Below are 24,987 nucleotides of genomic sequence, written 5' to 3'. Positions count from 1 at the left end.
ATAGTATAAATACTATATATAATATTTTATATAAATATATATCTATAAAGAGATTTATTTCAAGGAATTAACACTATCATGGAATCTGGCAAGTCTCAAATGTGTAGGACAGGCCGGCAGCCTGGAAACTCAGGTAAGAGCTGATGCTGCAGTCTGGACAAAATTTCTTCAAGGAAACCTCAGTTTTACTCTTAAGGCTTTTCACCGACATTATTGAGGATAATCTTCTTTACTTAGTCCACTGAGGTGGATATTAGCCACATCTACAAAATATCTCTATAGCAACCCTTGTATGTTTGATTGAATAACTGGGTGCTATAGCCTAATTATTGGCAGTTCAAACTGGGGTGGTGGGGAACACAAAAGGAAAAGGAGTTTTATTTTCACAAGAGTACTGTACTATCAACACAGAAAAATGGAGCAAAAAGAATTATGCAGTGCAAATATGACTTATAGAAAAAGTTCCTGATCATTAAGAATTATTGGTAATTGTCTAAATTAATTTTCTTTTCCCAACACCTGACCTAATGTAAGTGTGTGTGTGTGTGTGGGTGGGTGGGTGTGGGTGTGGGTGTGTGGGTGTGTGTGTGGGTCTCCACCACCCCAGTTTTGACAGAAGCCTAGTAAATGACCAGATTTTTTCCACTCTTGTCTTTCCACTCATAACATTAATTTGGCATGCTTTTTTCTTTTTAGTGTGTTTGTATTCACAAGTATACCTCTGCCCGTTTAGTAAGGGATCCCTGCCAGTTAAAGCTAGTGGTGCTTTGTTCTGATTTGAAGAGATAGCACGTATCTCTCTTTACTTCTCCATCAGTTTTTTTTTTTTTTAATTGGTGTCTAATTTATAAATAAATTTCAGCAAATACAGACTAAGGGAATAGAAAATGAATACATTCATCAGAGTAGAACAGGTTTTCAACACACAGCTAGCTTGCTTTTTAGAAAAATGTTTGGCTTTTTCCAACAGTTTTTGTTACCCAAAGGCTAGATAATCAATAATTTAATCAAACTAATAATTTGAGAAAAGGGATTATAGTATTTTATTATTGTTATTAAATTTGGGTAACTTATTTTGTTTTTCTTTATCTCTCACTGCCTCATATCCTTAGGAGATAAACGTAGGAAGTCTTTTTGTGGTATTCCAAAAACCAAAAACCAAACCTGTTGCTGCCAAGTCGATTCCGATTCATAGCAATCCTATAGGACAGAGTAGAACTGCCCCATGGGGTTTCCAGGGAACGGCTGGTGGATTTGAACTGCCAGCCTTTCTGGTTAATAGCCAACCTTTCTGGTTAATAGCCAACTTTTCTGGTTAATAGCTGTAGCTCTTAACCACTGTACTACTATTAGGAACCATTATAATATGTTTTTTTCTGTATTAATCTAGATCTCAAGGTAAGTCTTGATGTGTGCTGTATATAGTATGCCTTATAGATTGATATGGGCTGATATTTAAATTATTTGCTCCTGGCCTCTGAAAGGAATTGTTAGAAGCAGGGCTCTAGATCTAATATGTGTTAAGATTGTAGCGTCTATAAAATTTAATCATAGATGTTTAATTGTGGTATCTCCTTTTGAACTCTTAACCTCAAGGCTTTTACTAATAGTAGCTAAGGGGTCTTTTGTGTTTGAGTGGTTTTTTATTTTACTGCAAATACCTTTTCTTAGTTAACAGACTCAATCCAAACCTAGGCCTCAGAGCAAGCTGTTTATTCACTTACAGATAATTTTAGTACTTAATTCTCTATTGATTGGCATCTTTTTTAACTAATGTGAAATCATTTAAATTGGTAAATTATTTATTACACTCTAACAACAAAAGATTGTAGTAGCTCCTTTTTGGAGAACCTTGAGAATTTTGTGAGTCTGAAATTATTAGATTCAAACACAGTGCAAAAGTTGATAGTTTTGTCATTTATTTATATATAACTTTTTCAGGTTTCACAATTTGTGTATGCTGTACAGTTATATGTCCCCTAACGTCCATGATACGTTCTGTGAAATAGGACATTATGTGATTTGGGCGTTGTGTGAACACAAGATCGGATGCTGCTGCCTACAAGTTGAAGCATACACTATTATATAGTAAACTTATTTGTAAGTAGGGAAGTTCACATTAAAATAACAGTAGAAAGTACAGTAGAGTACATACATAAGCCAGTAACTTAGGTGTTTATTATAAGTATCAAGACTTATGTATTATAGATTATATGTGTACTGTACCATTATATGCCTGGTAGTGCAGTCGCTTTGTATTCGAGAGACCTGAGATACACCTGTTGCGCATAGGAAGCTGTTGCATTCTCTACGTCCAGTTATGTCCACTACATCCCATTCTCTAATCAGGATTTCTGAACTCTGTTATAACTTTATGGGACCATGGACGTGTATGCAGTCAGACGTTGCCTTGAGTGGACATTATGCCATGCATGACTGTACATGATATTGTTCTCATGGAGTCCTTGGGTGGTGCAAATGGTTAACACACTTGCCTTTAACCAAAAGGTTGGAGGTTCATATCTACCCAGAGGCACCTCAAAAGAAAGGCCTGGCAATCTACTTCCGAAAAATCAGCCATTGAAAACCCTGTCGAGCACAGTTCTCCTCTGACACACATCAGGTTGCTGTTAGTAGAATTGACTCCCTGGCAACTGATTTTACTGGTATTGTTCAGAGACTTTCATACATGCCAAAGGATTAAGGATAGCTCTAGATACTGAGAAATTTCTCCTATTAACGTGAACGTGTGTAGATAACATTATCAGTCTTTGCAGTCCATTCTCTATTGAGAATACTTCTCTTCAGTGAGAATACTTTGTGTAGGGTGTCCAGAACTAATTCTATATAGAAATCTCTCTATAATCAATATTATTTTTTCTGGTGTATTTTAACAAAGTGACTGCTCGACTGTGATACAATTTCTGTTTAGTTGTGGTGTTTGTGTGCGAATGTGTTTTTGGAAATTTTGTCATTTAACACAGGAATATTTCTTTCTGACTGTTTAAGGATTGTTCACATGCTCTCCAGTTTTTTTTTTTAATTTTTTTTATTGTTGTAGTTTAAATGAAGTTTTCATTTCAAGTTAGTCTCCCATACAAAAATTTTTACATACATTGTTACGTGACCCTAATTGCTCTCCCCATACTGTGACAGGACACTCTTCCTTTCCACCCCTGATTCCCCATGTCCATTCAACCAGCTCCTAAGCCTCTTTGCCTTCACATCTCACCTCCGGACAGAAGCTGCCCGTTTAGTCTCTTGTATCTACTTGAGCTAAGAGGCACACTCCTCACGAGTATCATTTTATGTCCCACAGTCCAGTCCAATCTTTGTCTGAAGAGTTCGCCTTGGAAATTGTTTTAGTTCTGGGCTGATAGAGAATCCAGGGCCATGCCTTCGGGGCTTCCTCCAGTTTCACTCAGACCATTAAGTCTGGTCTTCTTACTGGAATTTGAGTTCTGCATTTGACCCTTCCCCCGCTCCGTCAGGGACTCTCTCTTGTGTTCCCTGTCAGGGTGGTCATTGGTGGTAGCCAGGCACCATCTAGTTCTTCTGGTCTCAAGCTGATAAAGTCCCTGTTTTATAAGACGCTTTCTGTCTCTTGGACTAATACTTTCCTTGTGTCTTTGGTGTTCTTCGTTCTCCTTTACTCCAGGTAGTTGGGACCAATTGATGCATCTTAGATGGCCGCTTGCAAGCTGTTAAGATCTCAGACGCCACTCACCAAAGTAGGATGCAGAACATTTTCTTAATAAGCTTTGTTATGCCAGTTGACCTAGATGTCCCCTAAAAGCATGGTCCCCAGACCCCTACCCCTGCTCCTGTGTCCCTCAAAGTGTTTGATTGTATTCAGGAAACTTCTTAGCTTTGGTTTAGTCCTGTTGTGCTGACTTCCCCTATAGTGTGTGCTATCCTTCCCTTCACCTAAGATAATTTTTATCTATTATCTAGTTAGTAAATAACCCTCCCTCTCCCTTCCCACCCTCCTAACCATCAAAGAATGTTTTCTTCTGTGTTTAAACCTTTTCTTGAGTTCTTATAATAGTGGTCTTATATAATATTTCTTTCTGTGAGTAACTAAATTCCCTCAGTGTAATGACCTCCAGATTCCTCCATGTTGTGTTTCACGGCTTCATCTTTGTTCTTTATTGTTGCGTAGTATTCCATTGTGAGTATACCATAATTTGTTTATCCATTCATCCGTTGATGGGCACCTAGGTTGTTTCCATCTTTTTGCTATTGTGAACGGTGCTGCAGTGAACATGGGTGTGCATATATCTATTCGTGTGATGGCTCTTATTTCTCTAGGATATATTCCAAGGAGAATAACTGAATTGTATGGTACTTCTATTTCTAGCTTTTTAAGGAAGCGCCAAATCGATTTCCAAAGTGTTTGTACCATTTTACATTCCCACGAACACTGTGCAAGTGTTCCAGTCTCTCCACAACCTCTCCAGCATTCATTATTTTGTGTTTTTTGGATTAATGCTAGCCTTGTTGGGGTGAGATGATACTGCAGTTTTCATCTGCATTTCTCTAATGGCTAATGATCATGAGCATTTCTTCATGTGTCTGTTAGATGCCTGAATATCTTCTTTGGCGAAGTGCTTGTTCATATCCTTTGCCCATTTTTTAATTGGGTTATTTGTCTTTTTGTTGTTGAGGTTTTGCAGTATCTTGTAGATTTTAGAGATTAGAAGCTGATCAGATTTGTTGTTGCCAAAAATTTTCTCCCAGTCTGTAGGTTGTCTTTTTACTCTTTTAGTGAAGTCTTTTGATGAGCATAAGTGTTTGATTTTTAGGAGCTCCCAGTTATCTAGTCTCTCTTCTGGTGCTTGTGCATCATTACTTATGGTTCATATTGTGTTTATGCCATGTATTAGGGCTCCTAGCATTGTCCCTACTTTTTCTTCCATGATCTTTATCGTTTTTGATTTTATATTTAAGTCTTTGATCCATTTTGAGTTAGTTTTTGGGCATGGTATGAGGTATGGGTCTTGTTTCAGTTTTTTGCAGATGGATATCCAGTTATGCCAGCACCGTTTGTTAAAGAGACTATCTTTTCCCCAGTTAACGGACTTTGGGCCTTTGTCAAATATCAGCTGCTCATACGTGGATGAATTTATGTCTGGATTTTCAATTCTGTTCCATTGGTCTATGTATCTATTGTTGTACCAGTACCAGGCTGTTTTGACTATTGTGGCGGTCTAATAGGTTCTAAAATCAGGTAGTGTGAGGCCTCCGACTTTATTCTTCTTCTTGAGTAATGCTTTACTTATTCGAGGCCTCTTCCCTTTCCATATGAAGTTGGTGATTTGTTTCTCCATCCCCTTAAAAAATGCCAGTGGAATTCGGATTGGGATTGCATTGTATCTGTAGATAACTTTGGGTAGAATTGACATTTTCACAATTTTGAGTCTACCTATTCATGAGCAATGTATGTCCAGGTTTTTTTGTAATTTTAATTATTTCTTTTATTAAAAAAATTTTTGTCTAAACTTTTACAATCCTTAAATGTTTCCATGTTTATGACCCTTGGTCACTGTCCTTCAACGTATTGATGTAAAAATGCAAGGTATTTTTTTCCTATGGGCTGTTCATTAGCTGAAAGAAAGGTATTATTCATTCAGGCATAACTTTTTAAAAAATTGCATTGGATGCTATTATTAAGCAAATATTTTACTGATCAAAAATTTCCCCAGCAGAAATGTTGTACTCAAAGTAATTTTCATAGTTAAAAGTATTTTAAAGCTCTGATCAGAAATCAATTTTCAAGGAAACTGTTGTAATATGATTTCTGGAAACAGGAAGTCTCAATATGTACCATACCTTGCATTGATATATATAAATAATCATGGGAGTAGGGACAAAGCGGGTGGGAGCAGTTGGTTATGTTGATGGAAAGTGGGTTGAGCTAGATGATTAGAAGTATTTTCTGGTGATATTTCTGCCAACCATTAGTATTTCAAGTATTTAATGTAGTACTTCTCTGTGGCAGGTGCTCTAGCACAATTTCAACCATAGTGGCTATAGACTTAAAGTCACTGAATCGACTTCCTTAAGAAGTCCAGTCACTGTGAACAAATAAACATACTGAAACAAAGCTTCGTTTTGAACTTAAAAGGATTAGATAGAAATGGTTATTTGAGTGAGTTCATGTAGGAAATGTTATCCCAACCCTTCCTCTGTTACCTTACTCTGCCCTGTGATCTTCTGGGCATTTACTTTTTTATTAATTCCCCACTAGTTGGATGTGGAAAGAAAATGAGATGAAGCACCCATCTGGAAATTTTGCCTTTTTCTTGTGTTCTGTTTTTGGTTTTGTTTTGCTTTCCTATAGAAAATGAAATTTGATAGCAACAATTTAGCCAGTATATACGGAAAGCAGCATAGTGTTTAGGTTATGAGTGTGGACACAGGAGTCTTGTTGCTAGTTCTGATCCCAGCTCTCCAAACTGACCTTTGGTAAGATACTTTTCTTAGCTTCAGTTTCTTTAGCTATAAAATATGAATGATAACAATGGCCCCTGCCTATGATCATAGAAATCAAATGTTATGATCCATATGAAGTATTTAGCAGAGAATATTAGGTATTATCATTATTCCATATATTTTATGTTGCTTTGTATCCCTTCTTTTGCTATTGATAATCATAACTTTATTACTGATTCTGCCTTGAATTTTGAGGTTGCTATTTGGTTCCCATAGAATTTTTAGCAAGCAGTTTAATATTTAAAGGAATATTTAATACATTATTCGTTTTAGTTAGAATAAGCTGAAGGCGTATAAGAATGAATGTTGTCTTAGATTCTTAAGACCTGGAGAACCGGTCTGAATGCTTTTATGCACTTGGCTAACCTTTATGCCATTCAGAATGTGAGACGAGCTTGTGCTGATTTCCATTGCTCTGTGTTAGAAAGGCTTAAAAAAGAATCACCATAGTGTTCATTGGTATCATTAGGATTATTAGGAAGATATTTTTTGTAACTATGAAGACGCAGAAAACTCTTGTTTTTACTTGTTGTAGTTCTTCCAACAATATGTAAGGGTAGTATTATTTGTAGAGTGCTTTTTTAAGGCTTACAAACAAATTTGAGCCTCACAATTCTGTAAAAAAACATAGGATAGATAGTATCAGTCCTACGTTTAAAGATGAGAAACCTGGGCTTTGAAGTTCAGTGACTTGCCCAGAGATATATAGCTAGTTAGGTTTGCTGCCTTTTATGTTATAGCAAAGAGCTTCTATGTAGAAATCACTTCCTTCTATATTACAGTATCAGCAAACTATAATATCCAGAATATAAAATTCAAACTTGTTCAAATTGCTGGCTTTTCCACATTTGCCAGAAGTATGTACTTTTTTCTTTTTCTTCTTCTTTTTTTTGGCTGTGTATCAAGTAGAGTCCTTGTGGTGCAGTGGTTAAGAGCTAAGGCTGCTAACTAAAAGGTCGGCAGTTCAAATCCACTGGCTTCTCCTTGGAAATCCTATAGGGCAGTTCTACTCTGTCCTGTAGGGTCCATATGAGTCGGAGTCGACTCAACGGCATTGAGTTTTGGTTTTTATGTATCAAGTAAGAGGAAGTAGTATCTAATTCTGCCAGAGTATACTACTATAATTTTAATCTTATTTGTAGCTTTAGAATTTAGAAATATTTGATTTAAAGCTGTATCCTCCAAAATGTATTTGATGCTAGAAAGTTATTTTAGTAAGTTAATTGACTCTTCAGAGTCAATTTTGATTCAAAAGGTATTGTGGAAATGATATTTCTCTGATTCTTAGGATATTTTTAGGCTGGCAAGTTTCATAAAGAAAAATGACTTTTTACTTTTAGTAATCCTTTTTAAAACGAATATGCTTTATATTTTGTAATACCTTTGGGGATATATATTGAAATTGAGAGGACATTATTTGTACAAGAAGTTCAGTTCAATTATTTTTTAGCACCTCTGCTCTTGTATTCATGGGCCCTGTACAGATCACTATAAAGGAATATGAAATAGTCCTTACCTTGCTTTCAGCATAGTTGACATTAATAGAGAAGGCAAAGCTAATTATGAAACTTAGAGCAGAGATCACCAAACTGCAGGTCGTGGCCTGTGTTTGTGTGGCCCCCAAGCTAAGAATTGCTTTTACTTTTTACAGTGTTGTTTAAAAAACAAAACAAAAAACGTGTAGCATAGACCATGTGTGGCACACAAAGCATAAAATATTTATTATCTAGCCCTTTATAGAAAAAGTTTGCAGAGTCTGAATTAAAGCAATATATATCACATAAAATAAAACGTAACCAGAAACATTAAACCGAAAACCAAACCCACTGCCGTCAAGTTGAGTCGATTCCGACTTATAGCGACCAGAGACAATAGGGGAATGCAAATCAAAACCAGGAGGAGATATCACTTCATGCCACTAGGATGGCTCAAAAAAAAAAAAAAAAAATGCAATAACAAGTAGAGGCAAGGATGTTAGAGAAGTTGGAACCATCATACGTTGCTGGTGGGAATGATTTTAAAATGACGCAGCCACTATGGAAAACTTTTTCAATTCCTCAAAAAGTTAAACATAGAGTTACCATGTTGTGGTCAGCTGCCGTCGAATTGGCTGCCAACTCATGGTGACCCCGTGCACAACAGGATCAGACCATTGTGATCCATAGGGTTTTCACTGGCTGATTTTCAGAACTAGATTGCCAGGCCTTTCTTCCTCATCTGTCTTAGTCTAGAAGTTCCCCTGAAACCTGTTCAGCATCATAGCAACACACAAACCTCCATGGACATATAGGTGGTAGCTGCATTTGAGGTGCCTTGGCTGGGAATCAAACCCAGTCTCCTTTATGGAAGGTGATAATTCTCCCACTGAACCACCACTGCCCTTTGGAGTTACCATATGACTTAGCACTTTCACTCCTAGACATATACCCAAGAGAAATGAAAACATGTTCACATAAAAACTTATATATGAATGTTCATAACAGCATTATTCATGATAGCCCAAAAGTGGAAACAACCGAAATGTTCATCAACTTTTAAATGGATAAACAAAATGTAGTGTATCTATACAACTGAATATTATTTGTCTATAAAAAGGAATGAAGTACTGATACTTGCTACAAGGTGAATGAACCTTGAAAACATTAGGATGATTGAAGCCAGCACAAAAGGCCACGCACATCTTGTATGATTCGATATATATGAAATATCCAGAATAGGCAAATCTGTGTTGTTGTTGGGTGCTGTTGAAGTGATGCTGGCTAATAGCGACCCCTTGTGACAAAGTAGGACTTCCCATAGGGTTTTCTTGGGTGTAATCTTCACTGAAATGTTGGCAGTTCGAACTCATCACTGTTGTTTAAAAAACAAAACAAAAAAGAACATGGGGCATAGACCATGTGTAGCCCACAAAGCATAAAATATTATCTGGCCCTTTGTAGAAAAAAGGAGAAAAGATCTGGCGATCTACTTGCATAAAGATTACAGCCTAGGAACCACAGGGAGCAGTTCTACTCTGTCCTATAGGGTTGCTGTAAGTCTGGAACCGACTCGACAGTACCTAACAACAGCAACAACAACAGTCTTTACGGAAGATCATCTTTCTCCCAAGAAGCCATTTGGTGGATTCAGACTGCCAACCTTTCATTTATCAGCTGAGTGCTTAACCATTGTGCCACCAAGGCTCCTTGGCAAATCCATAGAGACAGCAAATTGGTTGCCAGGGGCTAGGAGGGGAGAGGGTTACGGGTAGTGACTGCTAATGGCCATGGGGTTTCTTTTTAGGCTTATAAAACTGTTCTGGAATTAGTGGTGGTGGTTATACAACCTTGTGAATGTATATACCGTTTTAAAGTTGTAAATTTTATGGTATGTAAATTATATCTCAACAGCAAAAAAAATGTAACCAGATGTTAAGTAGTATGAAAGAGGGAAACCAGTTGCTGTTGAGTTAGTTCTGACTTAACGACAATCCCATGTGTGTCAGTAGAACTGTGCTCATTAGGGTTTTCAGTGGCTGATTCTTTGGAAGTACATCACCAGGCCTTTCTTCTGAGGCGCCTCTAGGGGAACTCCAACCTCCAACCTTACAATTAGCAGCTGAGCCTGTTAACCATTTGCACCATGCAGGCACTCCAAACAAAGAGGTAATTCGAACTGTTTAAGGGCAGGTAAAGAAGAGGAGAATATAGGCTTGAATTAATGGACTTCAAAGTTGGGTCTTGAAATGGACCTCAAAAGGCGTGGAAGATTTGGATAGGAAAAGAGGAATTGAGTGTGGCATTACAGATCTTAAGAAGGAATATAAACCAAGGTGTTGGTGTTTGACAGAAGAGGAAGAAATGACAAGATTGTAAGCAGAAGGAAGACAAGATGAGTCTCTTGTTTTCATAAGGCTACTAAATGGACATATTAACTGATTTGGCCCTGTGATAATCCTAAGGATTATGCTTTGCTTTGTCATTTTCATTGAAGAAATTGTGCATTCTTCTATGCTGAAATAGGGGTTCTTGAGTAAGAGCCTGAGGGCTGTCTGCCATGGTGCTTGTAACAGGTTACTATAAGGATTTTAGTTCACAGCATGTACTTCAAAGAATTTGCTACCATCTTTTTTAAACCTATTTTAAGTCATACAAAGTGTCTATCTGGTTTTATATTGTTATTTAAAACAAATATCCTTAATAATACTGCTCCTTATATTTGCCAAAACTTCTTTCATGTTTACATCCTTTCACCAGCCCCATTTTTAAAATGAAAAATGGTATCAGCCCCATTTTTAAAATGAAAAATAGAGTGGTTAGGAACCAGGTTGGGGGCACTGTCAAAAAACTCTAGGTTAAAATCCTGGTTCTGCAATTTGCTAATTGTGAGTTTTGTTGAGGTATTTAATTTCTCTCAGTCATAAGTGTTCTCTTGTGTAAAGTGGTAGTTATAATAATACCTTAGAGTTGTATTAAATAAGTTGACTAATACAGTAAGTCCTCAGTAAATGTTAACTGTTATTAGTGGTTACTTACAGTTTATGAGAACTGAGTGAGGTTAAGAGGCCCAAAAGATCCCTGGGTGGCACAGACAGTTACGCACTTGACTACTGGAAGATTGGAGGTTCTGAACTCACCCAAATGGACCTCAGAAGACAGTCCTGGCGAGCTGCTGCTGAAAAGTCACAGCCTTGAAAACTCTATGGAGCTATTTTACTCTGCACACATGGGGTTACTGAGTCGGAATCGACTTGACAACAACTAACAACAGAAGGTCCAAAGCTATCCAGTGGCAGAGCCAGTGCTTGAATACAGGTCTTCTGAATCCAAGTCCTATTTGCTAATTTATCTAGTTGCCTATACTAGCTTTGTTATATATTTACTGGGTGTAAATGTATTAACCTTCCAATTTTTCATTTAAATGGAGACCAGACAATAGACCAGATATTAATAGCACAAAAGACTTCCTAGCCTCTTTAAACAAAATTTTCATTCCTAAACCCCCAACAGTCTTTTGCTTTAATCCCTTGATACCTAATCCTTAGCAGTTGTAAACCAGAATTATAAACTTAAAAGTGAAGCCAGCCAGAGATAAAAAGGGACATTTCACTATGATAAAGGATAAACCAATCAGGAAGCTGTAACAGTCCTAAATTACTTTTGCAACTAAAATCTAAACGCAAATACATGAAGCAAAAGCTGACAGCTAAAAGGAGAAGAACACAAATTCACAGTGATAGTAGGAAATGGTAACATTTTTTCTTACTGATTCCTGGAATAAGCAGAAAATTTTGAAATAATTAACAAATTGACCAATTAACTGTTACCAATAGCTGCAGAATATACATTCTTTTGAATTGTATATCAGGTTCAATTGAATTTAAAGGGATTGAGTCATAGAGAGTATGTTTTCGGATCATGGTAGAATTAAGATAGAAATCAAAATCACTAAATCTTTAGAAATTACACATTTATACATAACCCATGAGTCGAAAAAGAAATCACAATACAAATAAAGTGTTTTTTTCTGACAAAGGGAAGCATAAAATTGACTTTAACAAAAATTAAACTTGAGTATGATAAAATAAACAACTGAAAGCAAAGCAACACCTGGCGGAAAAACTTGGAATTATCAATCAAAAGTGTGACTATCTTTAATAAATAGATATACTAGTAAGAAAAACAATTTTTTTCCCCCAAGGACAAAGGAGAAAAAAATAGGCAGTTGACGAAAGAAAAAAGACTTGACGGATATTTGAAAAATAGTTTAACCTCACTGTTAATCAAATAAACTTAAAGTAGGATAATAAATTTTTGATGGAACAGTTAACAAAATTAAGAATATTTAAGTTGAAACTCTGTTGTCAGGGATATGGTGAAATGGGACCCATATATTCCTGATGGGACTGTAAATTAGTAAAACTTAATCTGTATGAAGAACCTTAGGAATATTCTTAACCTTTGGTCTAGTAATGTCCCATCTGAGAATGTAACCCAAAGAAAAAATAATAACTATGGATGAAAATTAATGTGCAAAGGTTCACTGAAGTGTTATCTATAATACTGGAGAACATTTGGAAATATCCAGTGAAAAGGATAGTTAAATTATTGTACATTCATTGCAGTATTATTAAAGAGTTTTATGAAAAATTTTAATGACTTGGGATAAAGAAAATGAGATAATGTTCAGAGAATTAAAAAAAAACAAGATTCAAAATCGTAACATTATAACCACTAGTGTCAATCAGTAGACCTAGTCTTGAGAATAGTTCATTCTGGACAAATATTTACTGAGTAGCTGTTAAGTGTTTAATTTACTGAGCTTCTACCTCCTGTAGCAATAAAATAAACTCTTGAACTTAAATCCCCCTTCCGTTCTGGTAACTACCACCCTATTTCTCTATTCCTCCTTTAAGCAAAACTCCTCAATAAACTGTCTATAATGCTGGCTCCAGCTTCTCACCTCCCAGTCTTTACTGAGCTCAATCAGGCCTTTGTCCCTAGGTCAGTCCACTAAAATAGGTCATCAAGTCTCCAGTGACCTCCAGTGGTCAGTTTTCAATCGTCATTTTACTTGACTTGTCAGCAGCATTTGACAGTTCATCACTTCCTCTTCTTTGAAATATTTTCTTCTCTTGATTCCAAGAAACCACACGTGGTTTTCCCCTTACCTCCCTGGTTGCTCGTTCTTGTTCTCCTTTGCTGGCTCCTCTGTATATAATTTCTTTAAGTTAATATGGTCAGTTACATTGATTGATTTTTGAATGTTAAAACCAACCTTGCATTCTTGGGATAATGCCCTCTTGGTCATGATGTATTATACTTTTTATATTTTGTTGGATTTGGTCATGATGTATTATACTTTTTATATGTTGTCGGATTTGATGTGCTTAAGTTTTGTTTAGAATTTTTGCATCTATGTTCATGAGGCATATTGTACTATAATTTTCTTTTTTAAATAATGTCTAATTTTAGAATTAAGATAACACTGGCCTCATAGAATGAATTAGCAAGTGTTCCTTTTAATTTTCTGGAAAAGTTTGTTTATAATTGCTATTATTTCTTCCTTAAATGTTTGGTGGCATTCACCAGTGAAGAGTTTTCTTTGTGAAAAAGTTTCTGCTTCAGTTTCTTTGGCTTTGGTCCTTTGTTCCTTTCAAGGAATATTTCCATTTCATCTAAGTTGTCAAATTTATTGGCATAAAGTTACTCGTAATATTCTTTGAATAATTCTAAAATCTGTAGTAATATCACCTCTATTCGTGATGTTGGTAATTTGTATCTTCTCAAATTTTAATGATTAGTCTGGCTGAAGATTTTTCAGTTTTGTTGATCTTCGCAAAGAACTATGCGATGAGTAGGCAAACTACACAGAGGAAACAGTCTCCACAAGACTTCCCTCACTTCAGATGCCAGCCACAAGGTCAGGGATCCCAAGAGCCACCCTCACTTAGGACTAGTTTGTTACAAATTTGGGGGTTCCCATGACCTCTCTCAGGTTCGATAATTCACTAGAATGACTCAGAACTCAGGAAAACACTATCCTTAGATTACAGTTTTATTATAGCAAAAAGATACAAGTAGGGCGAAATCTGGGAGAGTTTCAAATATGAAGGTTCTGTCATCCTCAGCAACACATTGCCCTTCCAATATCGATGTGTGACAGTACTTAAAGAGTATTGCCAACTGGTAAAGCTCACCTGAGCTTTGATGTCCAGAGTTTTTATTGAGGTTTCATTACATAGACATCATTGATTTAATCATTGCCCCCATGATTGAACTCACTCTCCAGCGCCTTCCCCTCCCTTGAAGTCAGAATGGCATCATATGGTCCAAGGGGCCCACCATGGACTACTTCATTAACATATACTATCAGGTGTGGTCTCAAGGGCCCATCATGAAAAACATAGGGCTTAAAGGTTACCTCCCAGGGACCAGGGACAAAGGCCAGGCCTCTTTTTGGGCTGAGGCCAGATTCTTTATTACACAAACCAACTTTTGGGTTCATTAAGTTTTGCTATCTCTTATTTCATTGGTGTTTGCTCAGATCCTTATTATTGCCTTTTTTGCTTCTTTTGAGGTTAATTTGCTCTTTTTCTTGTTAAGGGGAAGCTCAGGTTGTTGACCTGAGACCTTTCTTTTCTAACATAAACATGTAATCCTATAAACTTCATTCTAAACACTGCTTTAACTGCATCTCACACATTTTGATATGTTGTACTTTCGTCTTTATTCTGTTTGAAATAGTAATTTCCATTTTGATTTCTTTTTTGAACCATAAATAATTTAAAAGTATAGTATTTAGTGCCCAAATAATTGGGGATTTTTTGATACCTTTCTGTTACTGATTTCTAATTTAATTCCATTGTGTTGTGATCAGAAAGCATACTCTGTATGATTTAAATTCTTTTAAATTTATTGAGACTTATTTTATAGTCCAGAATATAGTCTGCCTGGATAAATGTTCTGTGTGTACTTGAAAATGATGTGTATTTTGCTGTTGTAGGGTGGAGTATTCTCTAAATGTCAATTAGGTCAAGTTGGCTCATAGTGTGGTATAAGTCTTGATTTTCTGTACAGTTCTATCAGTTATATAGAGTGGTGATCTCTGAATATAATTATTGATTTGTCTGTTTCTCCACAGTTCTGTCAATCAGTTTTTGCCTCATGCATTTTGAAGCTCTCTTATTAAGTGCATTAAAGTTTAGGATTGATGAATTGATCCCTTTATCGTTATGAAATGACCACCTTTACCTTTGGTAATATTCATTGCTCCTACATATTAATACGGCCACTTCAGCTTCTTTTGATTATCCTTAGGATATATCTTTATCCATCCTTTTGCTTTAAATGTAAAAACACAAATAAGTTTCTTGTAGGCAGTTATTAGTTAGGCCTTGTTTTTTTATCCAGTGTGACAATCTCTGCCTTTCCTGTGAGATTTTCAGACCAAGTACGTTTAGGGTGATTGGTATGGTTGGGTTTAAATCTACCATCCTGCAATTTATTTTTCATTTGTCCTGTTTCTTGTTCCCCCTTCACTCCGCCTCCTTTCTGCGCTTTTTGGGAGTTGAGTATTTTTTATAATTCCATTTACATTTTGTTAATTTATTTAGCTATAATATTTTGTTTTGGTTTATAAGTGGTTGCTTTAGGGTTTATAATACACGTATTTAACTCATCACTGCCTGCCTTCATGTGATAATATACCTTTTCACGTGTAATATAAGAACAGTATATTTCCATTTCTCCCCTCTCTGCATTTGTGCTATTGTCATTTTACTTTTACTTTTTTATATTATAAATCCCACAAGACTTTTTTTGTCCTTAAGCAGTCAGTATTTTTCAAAGAGATTTAAATAATAAAAAAGTATGTTATATTTATCCACATATTTCCATTTCTGGTACTCTCTTTATGTAGGTTTAGATTTGCATCTAGTATCTTTTTTTTTTCTTTTTTTCTTTTTTTGCTTGAAGGACTTCCATTAACATTTCTTGTAATGCAGATCTGCTGGTGATAAATTTTTTTCAGCTTTTGTATGTCTTTAAAAGTCTTTATTTTGCCTCTGTTTTTGAAAGATTTTTTTTTCTGGGTACAGAATTTTAGATGGACTGTTTCTTTTCTCTTACTGCTTTAAACATGTTGCTCTAATTTCTTCTAGCTTGCATTGTTTCTTATGACAAGTCTGCTCTCATTCTTATCTTTGTTGCTTTGTACATAATGTGTCTCTTTTTTTCTAACTGCTTTTAAGATTCTTCTCTGACACTGGTTTTCAGCAATATGATTATGATGTGCCTTGTTGGGCTCCCCTTGTTTTAGTTCTGGGTTGACAGGGAGTCTGGGGGCCATGCTTTCTGAGGTTCCTTCAGTCTCAGTCAGACCATCAAGTCTGGTCTTTTTACTAGAATTTGAGTTCTGCACCCCACCTTTCTCCTGCTCCATCAGGGACTCTCTGTTGTGTTCCCTGTCAGGGTGGTCATTGGTGGTAGCCGGGCACTATCTAGTTCTTCTGGTCTCAGGCTCTGGTTTATGTGGCCCTTTCTGTGTCTTGGGCTAATGTTTTCCTTGTGTCTTTGTTGTTCTTCATTCTCCTTTTACGCCAGGTGGTTGGGACCAATTGATGCATCTTAGATGGTTGCTCACTAGCTTTTAAGACCCCAGATGCCATTCACCAAAGTAGGATGCAGAACATTTTCTTAATAGACTTTGTTGTGCCAATTGACCTAGATGTCCCCTGAAAGCATGGCCCCCAGACTCCCGCCCCTGCTACTCTGTCCCTTGAAGTGTTTGATTGTATTCAGGAGACTTCCTAGCTTTGGTTTAGTTCAGTTGTGCTGACTTCCCCTGCAGTGTGTCCTGTCCTTCACTTCACCTGAGATAATCTTGTCTAACATCTAATTAGTGAATAGCTCTTCCCCTCCCTCCCCACCCTCCTAACCATCAAACAATGTTTTCTTCTGTGTTTAAACCTTTTGTTGAGTCAGAGAGATCTTTTTAAAATTTAAATGGGAACTTACTCAGTGTCCTTCCCCAGGAGCAGCTGTGGTCATCAGTTTCCTTCCAAAGGTAATCTGTGCATATACAAGTTCATATGTACATATGTGAGTAATGAGTAGGGCGAGTTAGCATGTTGGTTATAGTGTGTGGACTCTGGAACCAGATTGCGTTGAGTTTGAATCCTGGCTTCTCTTCCTACATCTGCGACCTTGGGCAGATTACTAGTACCTATCTCTTCAGTTTATTGTGAGGATTTCTTACAGCAATGCCTGGCACATGGCAAACACTCAATAAATGTTTGCTATTATTGTTGTTGATGATGATATATAAAAAAGCATAACATATTGAAAAGAGAATAACATTTAAAATCAGGAGACAAAAGTTTAAATACAGCCTCCCAGTTACTTTGTGCCTAAGTCATTTAACCCAAGTTAAACCTTACATGGTTTTCTCATCTTTATAATGGGAACAATGATAAATAGTTTCGGTTTTGATTAACTAGAAAAATATAAAGGAAATAGCTTTGTGAATTACAAAATGCTATATAAAATTTAGTTTCTATTGGCCACATGCTTTTACTTTCAGCATTTCTGCTGGATATTAAGAAGTGAAGCTTTTTTTTTTTTTTTTAATTGTGCTTTAAGTGAAAGTTTACAATTCAAGTTAGTTTCTCATACAAAAATTTATACACACATTGTTATGTGACCTATACTATACTGTGGCAGCACACTCCTCCTTTCTACCTCGGATTTCCTGTGTCCGTTCAGCCAGCTCCTGACCCTCTGTGCCTTCTCATTTCGCCTCCGGACAGGAGCTGCCCATTTAGACTCATGTATCTACTTGAGTTAGGAAACACACTCTTCACGAGTATCATTTTGTGTCCCATAGTCCAGTCTAATCTTTGTCTAAAGAGTTGGCCTCGGTAATGGTTTTAGTTTTGGGCTAACAGTCTGGGGGGCCATGTCTTCTGGGGTCCCTCCCGTCTCAGTCAAACCATTAAGTCTAGTCTTTGTACTAGAATTTGAGTTCTGCAGCCCACTTTTATCCTGCTGCATCAGGGACTTTCTGTTGTGTTCTCTGTCAGAGTGGTCTTTGGTGGTAGCCAGGCACCATCTAATTCTTCTGGTCTCAGGCTGATGGAGTTTCTGGTTTATGTGGCCACTTTTGTCTCTTGGACTAATATTTTCCTTGTGTGTTCAGTGTTCTTCATTCTCCTTTACTCCAGGTGGGTTGGGTCCAATTGATGTATCTTAGATGGCAGCTCAGTAGCTTTTAAGACCCCAGACGCCACTCACCAAAGTAGGATGCAGCACATTTTCTTAATCAACCTTGTTATGCCAGTTGACCCAGTTGTTCCCTGAAACCATGGTCCCCAGACCCCTGCCCCTGCTACTCTGTCCCTCGAAGTGTTTGGTTGTATTCAGGAAACTTCTTAGCTTTGGTTTAGTCCAGTTGTGCTGACTTCCCCTGTAGTGTGTTGTCCTTCCCATCACCTAAGATAATTCTTGTCTACTATCTAGTTAGTGAATACCCCTCTCCCTCCCTCCCCACCCTCGTAACCATCAAAGAATGTTTTCTTCTGTGTTTAAACTTTTTCTTGGGTTCTTATAATAATAGTGGTCTTCTACAACATTTGTCCTTTTCTGACTGACTAAATTCACTCAGCATAATGCCTTCCAAATTCCTCCATGTTATAAGAGGTTTCACGGATTCATCGTTTTTCTTTATCATTGCATAGTATTCCATTGTGTGAATATACCATACTTTGTTTATCCATTTGTCTGTTGATAGGCATCTAGGTTGTTTCCATCTTTTTGCTATTGTGAACAGTGCTGCAGTGAACATAAGTGTGCATATATCTATTCATGTGATGGCTCTTATTTCTCTAGGATATATTCCAAGGAGTAGGATTGCTGGATCGTATGGTACTTCTATTTCAAGCTTTTTAAGGAAGCCAAATTGATTTCCAAAGTGGTTGTACTATTTTACATTCCCACTAATACTGTATAAGTGTTTCAGTCTCTCCACAACCTCTCCAACATTTATTATTTTGTATTTTTTGATTAATACTAGCCTTATTGGGGTGAGATGGTGTCTCATTGTAGTTTTGATTTGATTTCCCTAATGGCTAAAGATCATGAGCATTTCCTCATGTGTCTGTTAGCCACCTGAATGTCTTCTTTGGTGAAATGCCTGTTCATATCCTTTGCCCATTTTTTAATTGGGTTGTCTTTTTGTTGTTGAGGTTTTACAGTATCTTGTAGATTTTAGAGATTAGATGCTGATTTGTTGTAGCCAAAAAATTTTTCCCAATCTGTAGGTTATCTTTTTACTCTTTTGGTGATGAGCATAAGTGTTTGATTTTTAGAAGTCCCAGTTACCTAGTTTCTCTTCGAGTGTTTGCGCATTGTTACTAATGGTTTGTATTCTGTTTATGCCATGTATTAGGACTCCTAGCCTTGTCCCTATTTTTTCTTCCATGATCTTTATCCTTTTCAATTTTATATTTAGGTCCTTGATCGATTTTGAGTTTGTTTTTGTACATGGTGTGAGGTATGGGTCTTATTTCATTTTTTTGCAGATGGATATCCAATTATACCCACACCATTTGTTAAAGAGACTATCTTTTCCCCAATTAACGGACTTTGGGCCTTTGTCAAATATCAGGTGCTCATAGGTGGATGAATTTATGTCCGGATTCTCAATTCTGTTCCATTGGTCTATATATCTGTTGTTGTACCAGTACCAGGCTGTTTTGACTATTGTGGCAGTATAATAGGTTCTAAAATCAGGTAGTGTGAGGCCTCCGACTTTATTCTTCTTCTTGAGTAATGCTTTACTTATTCGAGGCCTCTTCCCTTTCCATAAGAAGTTGGTGATTTGTTTCTCCATCTCCTTAAAAAATGCCAGTGGAATTTGGATTGGGATTGCATTGTATCTGTAGGTTGCTTTGGGTAAAGTTGACATTTTCACAATGTTGAGTCTTTCTATCCATGAGTAAGGTATGTGTTTCCACTTACACAGGTCTCTTTTGGTTTTTTGCAGTAGTGTCTTATAGTTTTCATTGTTCAGGTCTTTTACATTTCTGGTTAGATTTATTCCTACGTATTTTATCTTCTTGGGGGCTATTGTAAATGATATTGATTTGGTGATTTCCTCTTCGAAGTTCTCTTTGTTGGTGTAGAGGAATCCATCTGATTTTTATATATTTGTCTTGTATCCTGATACTTTGCTAAAATCTTCTATTATTAGTTCCAGTAGTTTTCTTGTGGATTCTTTGGGGTTTTCTCTGTATAAGATCATATCATCTGCAAATAGAGATATTTTTACTTCTTTCTTATCAATTTGGATGCCCTTTATTTCTTTCTCTAGCCTAATTGCTCTGGTGAGGACATCCAGCACACTGTTGAATAAGAGTGGTGATAAAGGGCATCCTTGTCTGGTTCGTGTTCTCAAGGGTAATGCTTTCAGAGTCTCTCCCTTTAGGATGATGTTGGCTGTTGGCTTTGCGTAAATGCCCTTAATTATGTTGAGGAACTCCCCTTCTATTCTTTTTGCTGAGACTTTTTAATGTGAATGGGTGTTGGACTTTGTCAAATGCCTTTTCTGCATCAATTGATAAGATCATGTGGTTCTTGTCTTTTGTTTTATTAATGTGATGGATTACATTGATTGTTTTTCTAATGTTGAACCATCCCAGCATAGCTGGTTTGAATCCCACTTGATCATGGTGATTTATTTTTTTGATATGTTGTTGAATTCTAGTAGCTAGAGTTTTGTTGAGGATTTTTGGGTCTATGTTCATGAGGGATGTTGGTCTGTAATTAGCTTTTTTTGTGGTGTCTTTACCTGGTTTTGGTATCAGATTATGCTGGCTTCATAGAATGAGTTTGGGAGTATTCCATCCTTTTCTATGCTCTGAAATACCTTTAGTAGTAGCAGTGTTAACTCTTCTCTGAAAGTTTGGTAGAACTCTCCAGTGAAGCTTTCAGGGCAGGGGCTTTTTTATGTTGGGAGTTTTTTAATTACCTTTTCAGTCTCTTTTGTTACAGGTTTATTTAGTTATTCTACTTCTGTTTGTGTTAGTTTAGGTAAGTAGTGAGTTTCTAGAAATTTGTCCATTTCCTCTAGGTTTTCAAATTTGTTAGAGTACAGTTTTTCATAGTATTCTGTTACGATTTTTTTAATTTCTTTTGGGTCTGTTGTGATATCACCCATCTCATTTCTTATTCCAGTTATTTGCTTCTTCTCCTGTTTTTTTTCTGTCAGTTTGGCCAGTGGTTTATTGGTTTTGTTGATCTTTTTAAAGAACCAGCTTTTGGTCTTGTTAACTCTTTCAGTTGTTTTTCTATTCTCTATTTCATTTATTTCTGCTCTAATTCTTAATATTTCCTTTTTTTTTGGTGCCCGAGGGCCTCTTTCACAGCTCTTTCAACTTGTTCAAGTTGTAGGGTTAATGTTTTAATTTTGACCCTTTCTTCTTTTTGGATGTGTGCATTTATTGCTATAAACTGACCTCTGAGCCCTGCTTTTGCTGTGTCCCAAAGGTTCTACTAGGATGTGTTTTCATTCTCATTTGATTCTGTGAGTTTCTTTATTCCATTCTTAATTTCTTCTATAACCCAGTAGTTTTTGAGCAAGGTGTTGTTCAGTTTCCATGTGTTTGATTTGTTTTCCTTGCTTTTTGTGTTGTTGATTTCCACTTCTATGGCTTTATGGTCAGAAAAGATGCTTTGTAATATTTTGATGCTTTGGATTCAGTTAAGGCTTGCTATGTGGTCTATTCTGGAGAATGTTCCATGTATGCTGGAAAAGAAAGTATACTTGGCTGCTGTTGGATGGCATGTTCTATATATATCTGTGAGATCAAGTTGGTTGATTGTGGCATTTAGATCTTCCGTGTCTTCATTGAGCTTCTTTCTGGATGTTCTGTCCTTCACTGAAAGTGGTATGTCGAAGTCGCCTACTATTATTGTGGAGCTATCTCTCTTTTCAATGCTGTTAGAGTTTATTTTATGTATTTTGGAGCCCTGTCATTGGGTGCATAAATATTTATTATGGTTATATCCTCTGATGTATTGACCCTTAATCGTTATATAGTGTCCTTCCTTATCCTTTGTGGTGGATTTTAAGTTAATGTTTATTTTGTTAGAGATTAATATTGCCACTCCTGCTCTTTTTTAGTGTTGTTTGCTTGATGTATGTTTTTCCATCCTTTGAGTTTTAGTTTGTGTCTTTAAGGTGCATCTCTTATAAGCAGCATATAGACGGATTGTGTTTTTTTATCCATTCTGCCACTCTGTCTCTTTACTGGTGCGTTTAGTCCATTTACGTTCAGCATAATTATTGATAGGTATGAGTCTAGTGCTGTCATTTTGATGTCTTTTTTGTGTGTTGTTCACAATTTCTTTGTTCCACTTAATTTTCTGTGTTTAGTAGTTTTTCTTTATGTATTTTCTTTTCATCTTTTTCATTGTTGTTGATTTTGTATTTGCTGAGTCTTTTATGTTTTTCATTTTGATGTATAGGATTGTTTAGTTTCCTTTGTGATAACCTTAATATTAACCCCTATTTTTCTAAGTGTAAACCACTCTTTTATTTCTTCATGTGCCTTGACTTCCTCTCTGTGTGAAAGATCTATGACTACATTTTTTAGCTCCTCTTTCTTGTTTTAATGTTGTCATCTTTTGCATATGGACATCTCGGTTTCCCTGTTTTCAGTGTTTTAGCTTTATTTTTGTGACTTCCCTATCTGGGTTGATATCTGGTTGCTCTGTCCTGTGTTCTAGTCTTGAGATGTTATCTGATGTTACTGATTTTCTAACTGGAGGACTCCCTTTAGTATTTCTAGTGATTTTGGTTTGGTTTTTATAAGTTCCCTAAACTTCTGTTTATCTGGAAATGCCGTAATTTCACTATCATATTTGAGAGACAGTTTTGCTGGATATATCATTCTTGCATGGCAATTTTTTTCCTTCAAGGCCTTATATATGTCATCCTATTACCTTCTTGCCTGCATGGTTTCTGCTGAGTAGTCTGAGCTTATTGACTCTTCTTTGTAGATGACTTTTCATTTATCCCTAGCCACTCATAAAATTCTCTTTTTATCTTTGGTTTTGGCAAGTTTGATTATAATATGTCTTGGTGACTTTCTTTTGGGATCTACCTTATGTGGGGTTCGATGAGCATCTTGGGTAGATATCTTCTCATCTTTCACTATATCAGGGAAGTTTTCTGCCAACAAATCTTCCACAGTTCTCTCTGTATTCTCTGTTATCCCCCCTGTTCTGGTACTCCAGTCGCTCATAGGTTATTCTTCTTAATAGAGTGGCACATAATTCTTAGGGTTTCTTCATTTTTTTGAGTTCTTTTATCTCATTTTTCCTCAAATAAGTTGGTGTCAAGTGCTTTATCTTCAGTCTCACTAATCCTGACTTCCATTGCCTCAGTTCTGCTCCTATGACTTTCTCGTCTAATTCTGACATTTTATTGTTAATCTCCTGGATTTCTGATTGCTTTCTCTCTGTGGATTCTTGCAGCCTGTTAAGTTTGTCATCATGCTCTTCTCTAATCTTTTGTTCCTCTGTTGCTTTGTTTGTGTGTTCCTTGGCTTTTCTGTATTTTGGCTGATCTCCTTCCTGATCCCTTGAAGAGTTCTGTATATTTTGTAGTTTACCTCCAGTAATTCCAAGAAGTTCTCTTCCTCCGGAAATGTCTTGATTCTTTGTTTTGGGAGCTTGCTGAAGCCATCATGGTATGCCTCTTTGTGTGATTTGATATTAACTGTTGTCTCCGAACCATCAATAAGTTATTTATTTATTTCATGTTTGCTTACTGTGTCCTAGCTTCTTGTTTGGTTTTGATAAGCCCAAATAGGCTGCTCGTGTGTGCTAATTTGATTATTGACGACTTTGAAGCTCTAACATCCTGTCATCAGTTGGTTAGATCTGTTACTGGGTATGTAAGCCCAGGAGTTTGTTTACTTTTCTTATATGGGTTCAGCTCAGGTGTCCAGGTAGTCAGTCACCAAGTGTGTGGTTCAAGCTTTCACGTACAGTCTTAGGCAGGGGTGATTGGCGTAGGCACAGTTATCTGACTGCGGTAGGGGGCCACACGCTGAGCAAGACAAGGGGCTGAAGGCTGCCCCTGAGTGTCTTGGAGGAAAACATGTCCCTGTACCCTACAGCGTGTAGGTGAGTGGGTTTTACAGCTGGACTATGGGCACCCAGTGCTGTTGGCTGTAAGGACTGGGAGGCACCACTTATTCTTGGACCTCTGTCACGGGTGGCTAGGTGGCATGGGTGGAGCCACCAGTCCTCAGGCCCCTGATGTGGGTAGATGAGGACCCTGCTTAATGTGCAGAGCAGTGTCAAATGTAACAAACCTGCCACTTCACCATATAGCTGATACAGTTGAAATTAGGCTTCAGATATGTACCCTGTTGTACTGTGGCACTGAGGGCCTATGCTGTTGAAATAGGCCTGCACAGGTCTGTGCAGAGGTGAAAGGCATTCAAAGTCCATGGACCCCTTATGCCTGTGCTTTTGCAAAGGAGCTGTGCCTACCATGAGTTCCTGGCTTAGGGGAGCTGGCAGATTATTTTCTCCTGTTTGTTAATTTGTTCCCTCTTCAAGACCAGGAGAATGGCTCAGGGTATGTGAAGGGTCCTACTTCTGGCACAGGGGACTCAGCAATTGCTGAAGCCAGACTCAACCCGGTATAGAGCGGGGAGGGGGCAGGTAAATGGGAGAGAGGTTTTTCCCAAAGGGGGTGTTTTTTGATCCACACAGTAGATCAGATGCATATACTTATCTTTTGCTGATTGAGCGCCACTTTTCACTGGTTCTGGAGGCCCGAGTAGACTCTCTGCTACTCGGTCTCTCCCGACGTGGAAAATGCCTACTGAGTGCCACTGCTTGCCTCACTGCATACACCGGCTGATCTGGCCTGAAGGGTACTGACTCTTGCCGGGTCAGGTCTGGCAGCTCCTTGCTTCTTCCAAATCACTCTACCTCC

General features: G+C 37.2%; 1 protein-coding gene across 3 annotated transcripts in view; it reads left to right on the top strand.

The window, feature by feature from the left end:
- Window positions 1-24,987, top strand: part of RAP1A (RAP1A, member of RAS oncogene family) — a 96,524-nt gene that overhangs the window by 26,167 nt on the left and 45,370 nt on the right. For 2 of the 3 annotated variants that reach the window (XM_023734930.1, XM_023734927.1), the window contains exon 1: window positions 23,990-24,164. The exons of the other annotated variant lie outside the window; for it this stretch is intronic. The gene's annotated coding sequence lies outside the window, so the exon portion shown is untranslated. Of the gene's footprint in view, window positions 1-23,989; window positions 24,165-24,987 lie in introns of those variants that run through there. 3 annotated transcript variants of the gene reach the window in all.

This window comes from Trichechus manatus, unplaced genomic scaffold (genome assembly GCF_000243295.1).
Source record: "Trichechus manatus latirostris isolate Lorelei unplaced genomic scaffold, TriManLat1.0 scaffold00073, whole genome shotgun sequence".
Lineage (NCBI taxonomy): Eukaryota > Metazoa > Chordata > Mammalia > Sirenia > Trichechidae > Trichechus > Trichechus manatus.
Note: the sequence above shows the minus strand (reverse complement) of the source record. Positions and strands in the feature narration are given on the sequence as shown.